This window comes from Arachis hypogaea, chromosome 11 (assembly GCF_003086295.3).
Source record: "Arachis hypogaea cultivar Tifrunner chromosome 11, arahy.Tifrunner.gnm2.J5K5, whole genome shotgun sequence".
Classification (NCBI taxonomy): Eukaryota; Viridiplantae; Streptophyta; class Magnoliopsida; order Fabales; family Fabaceae; genus Arachis; species Arachis hypogaea.
This window is the reverse complement of record NC_092046.1, coordinates 111,486,308-111,498,932: the sequence shown is the minus strand read 5'-3', so window position 1 is coordinate 111,498,932 and position 12,625 is coordinate 111,486,308. Positions and strand designations below refer to the sequence as shown.

Below are 12,625 nucleotides of genomic sequence, written 5' to 3'. Positions count from 1 at the left end.
CATTTTGGGTGTTCAGCGCCCAGATACTGCCCATTTTGGGCGTTCAGTGCCAAAACCATGCTCTGTTCTGGCGTTGAACGCCAGACAGGTGCTTCCTCTAGGGTGTGATTTTTCTTCCGCTGTTTTTGATTCTGTTTATAAATTTTTTGTTTATTTTGTGACTCCACATGATCATGAACCTAAGAAAACATGAAAAACAAAAATAAAATTAGATAAACAAACATTGGGTTGCCTCCCAACAAGTGCTTCTTTAATGTCAATAGCTTGACAGTGGGCTCTCATGGAGCCTCACAGATGTGTAGAGCTTTGTTGAGATCTCCCAACACCAAACTTAGAGTTTGGATATGGGGGTTTGAAACCAAACTTAGAGTTTGGTTGTGGCCTCCCAACACCAAACTTAGAGTTTAATTGTGGGGGCTTTGGTTGACTCTGCTTTGAGAGAAGCTTTTTCTGCTTCCTCTCCATGGATGCAGAGAGAGATCCTTGAGTTGTAAACACAAGGTTGTCCTTATTTAATTGAAGGATCAATTCTCCTCTGTCCACATCAATCACAGCTCTTGTTGTGGCTAGGAAAGGTCTTCCTAGGATGATGGATTCATCCTCTTCCTTTCCAGTATCCAGGACTATGAAATCAGCAGGGATGTAAAGACCTTCAACCTTTACTAACACGTCCTCTACTTGTCTATAAGCCTGTTTTCTTGAATTGTCTGCCATCTCTAATGAGATTTTAGCAGCTTGCACCCCATAGATTCCCAGTTTCTCTATTACAGAGAGGGGCATGAGGTTTATTCCTAAACCAAGGTCACACAGAGCCTTAAAGATCATGGTGCCTATGGTACAAGGTATTATGAACTTTCCAGGATCCTGTCTCTTCTGAGGCAATGTCAGTTGATCCAGATCACTTAGTTCATTGGTGAACAAGGGAGGTTCATCTTCCCAAGTTTCAATACCAAATAATTTGGCATTTAGCTTCATGATTGCACCAAGGAACTTGGCAGCTTGCTCTTCAGTAACATCCTCATTCTCTTCAGAAGAGGAATACTCATCAGAGCTCATGAATGGCATAAGGAGGTTCAATGGAATCTCTATGGTCTCTAGATGAGTCTCAGATTCCTTAGGTTCCTCAGAGGGAAGCTCCTTATTGATTACTGGACGTCCCAAGAGGTTTTCTTCCTTGGGATTCACGTCCTTCTCCTCTCTTGTGGGTTCGGCCATGGTAATTAATTCAATGGCCTTGCACTCTCCTTTTGGATTCTCTTCTGTATTGCTTGGGAGAGTACTAGGAGGGATTTCAGTGATCCTTTTACTCAGCTAGCCCACTTGTGCTTCCAAATTTCTAATGGAAGACCTTGTTTCATTCATGAAACTCACAGTGGCCTTAGATAGATCAGAGACTAAATTTGCTAAGCTAGATGGATTCTGCTCAGAATTCTCTGTCTGTTGCTGAGTGGATGATGGAAAAGGCTTGCTATTGCTAAACCTGTTTCTTCCACCATTATTAAAGCCTTGTTGAGGCTTTTGATCCTTCCATAAGAGATTTGGGTGATTTCTCCATGATGGATTGTAGGTGTTTCCATATGGTTCACCCATGTATTTTAACTCTACTATTGCAGGGTTCTCAGGATCATAAGCTTCTTCCTCAGAAGATGCCTCTTGAGTACTGTTGGATGCAGCTTGCATTCCATTCAGACTCTGAGAAATCATATTGACTTGCTGAGTCAATATTTTATTTTGAGCCAATATGGCATTCAGAGTATCAATTTCAAGAACTCCCTTCTTAATAGGCGTCGCATTACTCACATGATTCCTCTCAGAAGTGTACATAAATTGGTTATTACTAACCATGTCAATGAGTTCTTGAGCTTCTGCAGGTGTTTTCTTTAGGTGAATGGATCCACCTGCAGAAGTATCCAATGACATCTTTGATAGCTCAGATAAACCATCATAGAATATATCCAGGATGGTCCATTCTGAAAGCATGTCAGAAGAACACTTTTTGGTCAGCTGCTTGTATCTTTTCCAAGCTTCATAGAGGGATTCACCTTCTTTTTGTCTGAAGGTTTAAACATCAGCTCTAAGCTTGCTCAGCTTTTGAGGAGGAAAGAACTTGGCTAAGAAAGCCGTGACCAGCTTATCCCAAGAGTTCAGGCTGTCTTTGGGTTGAGAGTCCAACCATATTCTAGCTCTGTCTCTTACAGCAAAAGGAAAAAGCATGAGCCTGTAGACTTCAGGATCTACTCCATTAGTCTTAACAGTATCACAGATCTACAAGAATTCAGTTAAAAACTGAAAAGGATCTTCAGATGGAAGTCCATGAAACTTGCAGTTCTGCTGCATCAGAGAAACTAGCTAAGGTTTCAGCTCAAAATTGTTTGCTCCAATGGTAGGAATGGAGATGCTTCTTCCATGTAAATTGGAATTAGGTGCAGTAAAGTCACCAAGCATTCTCCTTGCATTATTGTTGTTGGGTTCGGCTGCCATCTCCTTTACTTGTTCGAAATTTTCAATAAGGTTGTCTCTGGATTGTTGTAATTTAGCTTCTCTTAGTTTTCTCTTCAGAGTCCTTTCAGGTTCTGGATCAGCTTCAACAAGAATGCCTTTTTCTTTGTCCCTGCTCATAAGAAAGAGAAGAGAAAAAGAAAAGAAGAGAAATCCTCTATGTCACAGTAAAGAGGTTCCTTATTGTTAGTAGAAGAAGAAAAGGAATAGGGGTGAAGAAGAATGAAGAATCCAAACACAAAGGTGATGATAGGAGCAGAGATGTGAGATAAAGAGAAGTGTTAGTAGATGAATAAATAAATAGAAGGGGATGAGAGGAGGAGAGAATTTTCGAAAATAATTTTTGAAAAAGATTTAGTGATTTTCGAAAATAGTTTTTGAAAAAGGTTAGTAGTTTTTTTGAAAATTCAAATAAAAAATAAAATAATTAGTCTAATTAAAAAGAAATTTTGAAAAAGAGGGAAGATTTTTTCGAAAATTAGAGAGAGAGAGTTAGTTAGGTAGTTTTGAAAAAGGTAAGAAACAAACAAAAAGTTAGTTAGTTAGTTGAAACAAATTTTGAAAAGATAAGAAGTTAGGAAGTTAGAAAAGATATTTTGCAATCACTTTTTTGAAAAAGGTAAGATAAGAAGATATTTTTGAAAAGATATGATAGAAATTAGTTTTTGAAAAAGATTTGATTTTTAAAATCTCAATTAATGACTTGATTCACAAGAAATCACAAGGTATGATTCTAGAACTTAAAGTTTTGAATCTTTCTTAACAAGTAAGTAACAAACTTGAAATTTTTTGAATCAAAACATTAATTGATTATGTTATTTTCGAAAATTATGATATAGATAAGAAAAAGATTTTTGAAAAATATTTTTTAAAATTTTCGAAAATAACTAAGAATAATGAAAAAGATTTGATTTTTAAAAAAGATTTTGAAAAAGATAAGATTTTTAAATTGAAAATTTGATTTGACTCATAAGAAACAACTAGATTTTAAAAATTTTTGAAAAAGCCAATCCAAATTTTCGAAATTTATGAGAGAAAAAAGGAAAGATATTTTTTTATTTTTGAATTTTTAATGATGAGAGAGAAAAAAACTAAAAAAGCTCAATGCATGGAAATTTTCGATCAAAACAATGAATGCATGCAAGAATACTATGAATGTCAAGATGAACACCAAGAACACTTTGAAGATCAAGATGAACATCAAGAACTTATTTTTGAAAAATTTTTAATGCAAAGAAAACATGCAAGACACCAAACTTAGAAATCTTTAATGCTTAGACACTAAGATTTCAAGAATGCATATGAAAAACACCATACAACACAAAACACTAAAATATGAAGATCAATCAAGAAGGTTTATCAAGAACAACTTGAAGATCTTGATGAATGCAATGCATGAATGCAATTTTCGAAAAATGCAAGATGAGTATGCAATTGACACCAAACTTAAAAATTGACTCAAGACTCAAACAAGAAACACAAAATATTTTTTATTTTTATGATTTTTTTGTATTTTCTTTTAATTTTTTGAAAATCATTTTGAAAAAGAAAAATAAGGATTCCAAAATTTTTAATATGAATTCCAGGAATCTTATGCTCTTTAAACTAAAGCTCCAATCAAAGGGTCAGGCATGGCTTAATAGCCAGCCAAGCTTTAGTATGTACACTACAAGAAAACAGCTCTATTGCCACGCTTTTTGCCACGCTTTTTGAGCTACCGCCATGCTTTTGGTGACCTACTGCCACGCTTTATTTTTTGCCACGCTTTTGTTGATTGCCACGCTTAAAAAACGTGGCCATATGTGTGAGATACGGCCACGCTTTTAAAGCGTGGCAGTTGCAAAATACGGCCACGCTTTAAAAGCGTGACCATAGCTAGAGATACGATCACGCTTTAAAAGTGTGGCCATAGCTAGAGCTACGGCCACGCTTTTAAAGCGTGGCCATAGCTGGAGATACGGCCACGCTTTAAAAGTGTGGCAATAGCCTTATCAAATTTAAAAAAAAAATCTTTTTTTTCTAATTTTTCCTTTATCACTGCACAATATAAATTTAGTCCTTTTTTATTACCAAAACCTATAAATATAATGTAATTTTTATTACAAGACAAATCAAATAGTAATTAGTGACATAATTTATACTATAATTATTTTATACATTAATACTCATACATAATATATCTCGAGTTCAAAATTCTTATTTCTTAACCAGAGTATAATATCAATAATCAAATGGCCAAAGAAAACACTAGAGAACTCTTTTTATATGGATAAAAGAACGGAAGGAATTTAAGAGTTCAAAATTACAAGTCACGTTATATATAATAAATTCTATGCTTGTCCTCTACCAACTAACAACAAAAATGAAATTCTTTAAATAGTACAAAATGTCATCACCCGATTCACGATTAATTTCCACAATTAAATAACCAAAGACTCCAAAAGTAGCCAAGAAGCGGCATCTATATATAATCTGCAAATTAAAAGTTTCATCACTAATAAATTAGAAAGCAATTATGCTAAGTCAAATAAAGATCATGAAAACTAACTTTGTTGATTATATTACCTTCTCAACGCAGGCCTCTAGATCATCTTGCTCTTCTTGTTGTAACTGGTTGTTATTGACATCAACACGTGGCGAGGGTCCCGTGTTGGTGTAAGTGGGAATGAATCTGAGGCGTTTATGAGGAAGACTTTGGTGGCATCGAAAGCCAGAGAGGGTTAGGGTTGTGGTGGTGCCATTAGAGGTGAAATTGAAAGGAAAAGTAGTTAGTGCTGCTCTTTGCAGCAATGTGTGACCCTGCAGTTTCATTTTCAGAGACTAATCAAATCAATCAAAGAACAAGTCTTTGAACTTTGAAGGACTCCTGAAACAAAAAGCAATAAACTACAAAAGGTAGGATTTGAATCACTGGCCACTTGAAAAGAACTAGGAAGCAGCTAAATGAGGTTTGGTAAGAAAGCACTGGCCCTTCCTTGTCAACACCATTAGCAACTGTTCTGTTACCATCGTGCCCAAACTCTTCATAATCTAACCAAAACAAAGTGGAAATAAAATACACACCCCACTGAGAACACAAGAAAATGACATACAGTAGCATATAAGAGACTAATTACTACAATAATATTATTATTGTTATTATTAAAGATTAAAGATACCAACTAAATAATAGGAAGAGAACCAAAAAAAACGAGCCCACAATAATAGGAGATGTGAACATGAAAAAGGGAATAGAAACAAAACAAAGACCTAACAAAACCCCACACTCCAACTTTGAACACCAACAACCATTTATCTTTATACAAGGGACAAAAGAAACATGCATGGTTGCAAAACAAAAACAGGAAAAGTTCCAAGGGGCAATAAATGATAATAAAAGATCATGTTCAAATGCAGAATTTTAATGCTTAAATGGACATAAACAAAACCAACCAACCAACAATATTAAAGAAGTGATGCCTTAGCTAAAGAAAGTAGAAGTGATGCATCTTCAGATTCTTCACCATCCAAATTCTGGGTCCTTAAATCACACAAATTAAATCAAATTAATCCCTAATTATTCATCATATTAAATATATTAATTCCATTCTCTTTTAATTATCTGTCACTCTAAATATATTAATTCCATGATATATCCAATTGCTATAATAATTGATAATAAAATAGAACAGATACAATAATATTCATTAACAACTTTGAAGGCCTGTCTTACTGGTTGCAGGGACAGCAGAAGCAGAAAGAAGATAAGAGAAACCCAGAAAAGAGAAGTAGGAATAAGAGCCTTTGAGAATTTCTGTGCATCATCTTGAATAATTGAATGATGATGGGATTGAAAAGCCACATACACACACACTAACATTAATAAATTGGATGACAAAAAAGAGCACTAATAAGCACTATCATCTGCTTGACGGGTTTCTTCTACCTTTGTTCTTCTAGAGGAAATTAGCCTGGAACCCTTTTTTCTTAGTTTGTAGAAGACTTTTAGTTGAAATGACCCCAAGGGGGGTTTGCATAATCAAAAGAGTGTCTGGATTGGGAGCCCTGCAAGTAATATTAAAACAAAAAGCTGACAGTAAGATTCAAATGAATCTTAAATTCATACTTGAGGAATTCAAAAAAGAGTAAAAATTGTGGCAAAAGCAAACTCCGAAAAGGAAACCGTATAAAGGGACAAAGAAGAAAGTATTGTCTCTTTTGTTGTAATTGAAGATTCTATACCTGTGATAAGCACAATAGGAAACCATTTTTATTGTCTGTTTATCATTTTTCTCCGAAATGTGCAACTGCATTTAAGCAGGAAAATTTAGAGAAAAAAAAAATCTCTAAATTATCTATAAGAAAATGCAACATGTCAACTAAACATTAGTCATGATGCATAACACTGAAATCCAAATTGTAAGAGGTTAACAACAATTCGCAAATGGAAGCCCGAAATAATAAATAAAAAATAAAAACCAGAGTTGATCCGACCTCCATTCGGTAGCCAGCCCTTGATGCACACATGGCATGGAAATAAGTAGAAGACTTGCAACATTGTGTGCATGAACCATGAATTTGCTTACAAATAACACGAATATGAAATTCAACAAACACAATTTAGATTAACATAGGCATAAAGAAGGAACAAGAGACGTCAAATGAAAACCATTTAGGAAACCTGTAGTCTATATCATTTTACAATTACGTTTTCTAAACAAACTGGGTATTGATATCTCACCTTAACAAAAGAACTTGACGGAATACTAAGAATACCCAAAGCAGGCTCCATCTTCTCATCACTAGCAAAAGCCACTTCAGGCCGAAACCAAGCACAAGTGACATGAACCCATAATGTGTCAATATCTGTTGGCTTTAGAGCACCACCTAAGGAACAATAACACATTAACATAGTGAGGATAAAACAACTTTACTAAAGCTTCAAGATACCATAATATAATTTTATAGCAATACATAAAAGAGAGGAGGGAAAAAAACGGGTTCCAGCCTAATCATGCAAATTAAGAGATATGTCAACTTAGAGTAGGGAAAAAAAAGATAAGAAGCTTAACTATTTCATTTTTAGCCATTCAAAAAACCACCAATAAGAGGAACTAAAAGATCAGGGAGCAAAGAAATGATGCTTGAAATTCAGATAATGCCCATAGGGATTTGATATTCCCTTCTGTTGTTCACTACAAGCTTTATTTTGCATCTATCAGATGCTTCATGTACAACATAAGAACATAGTTAGAAAAACTTACCATCTTCAGTTTCCTGAGTTCACCCGGTCCTTATTATTTTATTTCAGTTCACCCAAATAAACCCAAAAATTGCAGACTAAACACATCACTAGAATAAGGAAGAACTAAAAAAATAGAACATCTCTCTTTTCACATTTGGATAAGAATGAAACATTAAACCAAATAAAACCCAAAAACTGAAAATTTTGAACAATTAAATCAAACCATCAATACCAATAAACAAGAATTAAACAAAATCAAAACCCTAACCGTGAATGCTTGAAGTATCGAAACCCTAACCATCAATACCACGGCGCTGCAAATGCTGAACGTGGCTGACGTCGGCACTGACGGGTGGCGAGGAGGAGGGTTGAGGGATGGAAACAGAGGTGCGACGAGTGAAGGAGAGGGAGATGGCAGCACGACGACTTCAGAGTGGGAGACACAACACGACGGGTGTTGAGCAATGGAGGGACACGGAAGGGGTGCCGACGCAGGGTTATTGGGAGCGAGAGTGACAGCGCCAGCGAAGAACGACCACTACTCCTATGTGAGAAGGATGGAGGAGGAGGAGAAGAGTGCTGTAGCCGGGACTCGTGAAGGAGGAGGAAGAGGTGGAGGAGGAGGAGAAGAACGACCACTGCTCCTTGGTGTTTAGCCGAGTCCACCACCGCTGCTGCTGTCCTACGTGTCTGTGTGAGAAGGATGGAGAAGGAGACTCGAATGAAGAAAATGAGGGAGAGAGCGAGGCGCTGCTGCTGCGCGTGAATTAGGGTTAGGGGGATGGTCGAATGGGTAATAAGAAGCGTGCCAAAAAATAACAAGAAAAAATTAAAATTTTTTTGGAACTTTTTGGCCACGCTTTTGAAGCGTGCCAAAAAAGTTACAAGAAACGGCCACGCTTTTAAAACGTCACCATAACAAAATTTTTTGCCACGCTTTAAAAGCGTGCCTATTTCCCTCTATGGCTACGCTTTTTAAGCGTGGCAAAAAAAAAAGCGTGGCCAAATCTCGAATCAATTGCTACACTCATAAAAGCGTGGTTGTAGACCTTTTTCGCCACGCTTTTTAAGCATAGCAAGAAAAAAGTGGCCAAATCTCTAATCTATCGCCACCCTCTTAAAAGCGTGGCCATTGACCACTTTTGGCCACGCTTTTAAAGCGTGGCAAAAAAAAAGTGTGGCCATAGGCCTTTTTTCTTGTAGTGGTAACTCAGACATGACACGCCTGACATACCCTATTCAAAAGAATTAGATATGGCTTTACAGCCAGCTAGGCTTCAACATGCTTCATGAAACACTAGAATTCATTCTTAAAAATTCTGAAGAAAAATATATTTTTGAAAACATTTTTATTTTAAAAATTTTTTGAAAATTTTTTGAAAACTTTTTGAAAAGAAAACGAAAAGAAAGTTACCCAATCTGAGCAACAAGATGAACCGTTAGTTGTCCAAACTCGAACAATCCCCGGCAACGGCGCCAAAAACTTGGTATGCGAAATTGTTACTCAGGTTGTGAATTATTGTTCGAAATTGATTCCCCGGCAACGGCGCCAAAAACTTGATGCACGAAATTGTGATCTCTGGTAATGGCTCCAAAGGATTGGTGCTCTAATCTCAATTCATAATTTGTCACAACTTCGATACAACTAACCAGCAAGTGCACTGGGTCGTCCAAGTAATAAACCTTACGTGAGTAAGGGTCGATCCCATGGAGATTGTTGGTATGAAGCAAGCTAGGGTCACCTTGTAAATCTCAGTCAGGCGGATATAAAATAGTTATGGAGTTTTCGAAATTAATACTAAAATAAGGATAGAAATACTTATGTAAATCATTGGTGAGAATTTCAGATAAGCGTATGGAGATGCATTCATTCCTCTGAACCTCTGCTTTCCTGCTGTCTTCATCCAATCAGTCTTACTCCTTTTCTATGGCTGGCTTTGTGTAAGGATGTCACCGGTGCCAATGGCTACTTTCAATCCTCTCGGGAAAATGGTCCAAATGCTCTGTCACAGCACGGCTAATCGTCTGGAAGCATCACCCTTGTCGTTGGTTGCATCATATTCCTCTCTGTGAAAATGGTCCGATGCGTTGTCACTGCATGGCTAATCATCTTGGAGGTTGTCGATCATACTGGAATAGAATTTACTATCCTTTTGCGTCTGTCACTACGCCCAGCACTTGCGAGTTTGGAGTTCGTCACAGTCATTCATTCCCAGAGTCCTACTCGAAATACCACGGACAAGGTTTAGACTTTCCGGACTCTCATGAATGCCGCCATCAATCTAGCTTATACCACGAAGATTCTGATTAAGAGATCTAAGAGATACTCATTCAATCTAATGTAGAACGGAAGTGGTTGTCAGGCACGCGTTCATAGGGAATGATGATGATTGTCACGTTCATCACATTCAGGTTGAAGTGCGAATGAATATCTTAGAAGCGAAATAAGATGAATTGAATAGAAAACAGTAGTACTTTGCATTAATCTTTGAGGAACAGCAGAGCTCCACACCTTAATCTATGGAGTGCAGAAACTCTACCGTTGAAAATACATAAGTAATGAAGGTCCAGGCATGGCCGAATGGCCAGCCCCCAAACGTGATCAATAGATCAAAAGATAATCCAAAGATGTCTAATACAATAGTAAAAGGTCCTATTTATAATAAACTAGCTACTAGGGTTTATAGAAGTAAGTAATTGATGCATAAATCCACTTCTGGGGACCACTTGGTGTGTGCTTGGGCTGAGCTTGAAGTCTACACGTGGAGAGGTCATTCTTGGAGTTGAACGCCAGCTTTTGTGCCAGTTTGGGCATTGAACTCCACTTTGCAACTTGTTTCTGGCGTTGGACGCCAGAATTGGGCAGAGAGCTGGCGTTGAACGCCAGTTTGCGTTGTCTAAACTTGGGCAAAGTATGGACTATTATATATTGCTGGAAATTCCTGAATGTCTACTTTCCAATGCAATTGGAAGCGCACCATTTTGAGTTCTGTTGCTCCAGAAAATCCATTTTGAGTGCAGGGAGGTCAGAATCCAACAGCATCAGCAGTCCTTCTTCAACCTGTGAATCTGATTTTTGCTCAAGTCCCTCAATTTCAGCCAGAAAATACCTGAAATCACAGAAAAAACACACAAAACTCATAGTAAAGTCCAGAAATGTGAATTTAACATAAAAACTAATGAAAACATCCCTAAAAGTAACTAGATTCTACTAAAAACATACTGAAAACAATGCCAAAAAGCGTATAAATTATCCGTTCATCACATCTGCAGTCCTTTTTCAGCCTCTGAATCAGATTTTTGCTCAGGTTCCTCAATTTCAGCCAGAAAATACCTGAAATCACAGAAAAATACACAAACTCATAGTAAAGTCCAGAAAAGTGAATTTTAAATAAAAACTAATAAAAATATAATAAAAACTAACTAAAATATACTAAAAACAGTGCTAAAAAGCGTATAAATTATCCGCTCATCACAACACCAAACTTAAATTTTTGCTTGTCCCCAAGCAACTGAAAATCAAATAGGATAAAAAGAAGAGAATATACAATGAATTCCAAAAACATCTATGAAGATCAGTATTAATTAGATGAGCGGGGCTTTTAGCTTTTTGCCTCTGAACAGTTTTGGCATCTCACTTTATCCTTTGAAGTTCAGAATGATTGGCTTCTATAGGAACTCAGAATCCTGATAGTGTTATTGATTCTCCTAGTTAAGTATGTTGATTCTTGAACACAGCTACTTTATGAGTCTTGGCCGTGACCCTAAGCATTTTGCTTTTACAATGTTACCACCAGATACATAAATGCCACAGACACATAACTGGGTGAACCTTTTCAGATTGTGACTCAGCTTTGCTAGAGTCCCCAATTAGAGGTGTCCAGAGCTCTTAAGCACACTCTTTTTTTGCTTTGGACCACGACTTTAACCACTCAGTCTCAAGTTTTCACTTGACACCTTCACGCCACAAGCACATGGTTAGGGACAGCTTGGTTTAGCCGCTTAGGCCAGGATTTTATTCCTGAGGGCCCTCCTATCCACTGATGCTCAAAGCCTTGGATCCTTTTTATTAAGCTTGCCTTTTGGTTTAAAGGGCTATTGGCTTCTTCTGCTTGCTTTTTCTTTCTTTTTCTTCTTTTTTTTTCTATTCACTGCTTTTTCTTGCTTCAAGAATCAATTTTTTTTTATTTTTCAGATTATCAATAACACTTCTCCTTTTCTATCGTTCTTTCAAGAGCCAACAATTTTAACATTCATAAACAATAATTTCAAACATATGCACTGTTCAAGCATTTATTTAGAAAACAAGAGTATTGCCACCACATCAAAGTAATTAAACTATTTTAAAATTTGAAATTCATGCACTTCTTTTTCTTTTTCAATTAAAAACACTTTTTATTTAAGAAAGGTGATGGATTCATAGGACATTCATAGCTTTAAGACATAAACTTTAAATTTTATTAATCATGGAATGACAATAAGACTCAAAAATAAATATAAGAGAAAAATAATAATAATAGAAGACAGAAAAGTAAAAAAAAAAACAGAAAAATAAATGACTCTTAAAATAGACTCTTAATAATAAAGGTTATCACAGAGTTAGGACTCAACAACCTTGATCTTGAGAAGTGGATGCTCCCTCAATCTGTGGGGTGCTTGGTCCTTCAAGGGAGAGCTTCTGGCACTTCAGCTCCTGTAGCTCACGCCCCTGCTTTTCTTGTTCCTTCAGCAGTTTGCAGAGCATGCAGTTTTGATTCTGCTGTTCTTCCTTAAGTTGTTCCATAGCTTCTTGTAGCTTGGTAACAGATGCTTCTAGGCGGGTCCAGTAGTCAATTTTAGGAATTTCTGGGAGGAACTCCTGCGCTCTCCTTTTTATGGAGTTGTCTTGCACTTGTCCTTCCA

At 36.7% G+C, this 12,625-nt stretch overlaps 1 pseudogene; it reads right to left on the bottom strand.

Moving 5' to 3' along the window:
- Positions 1–4,842: 4,842 nt before the first annotated feature.
- LOC140176169 (histone-lysine N-methyltransferase ATX5-like) lies at positions 4,843–7,384 on the bottom strand (annotated as a pseudogene).
- Between the last annotated feature and the right edge of the window lie 5,241 nt (positions 7,385–12,625).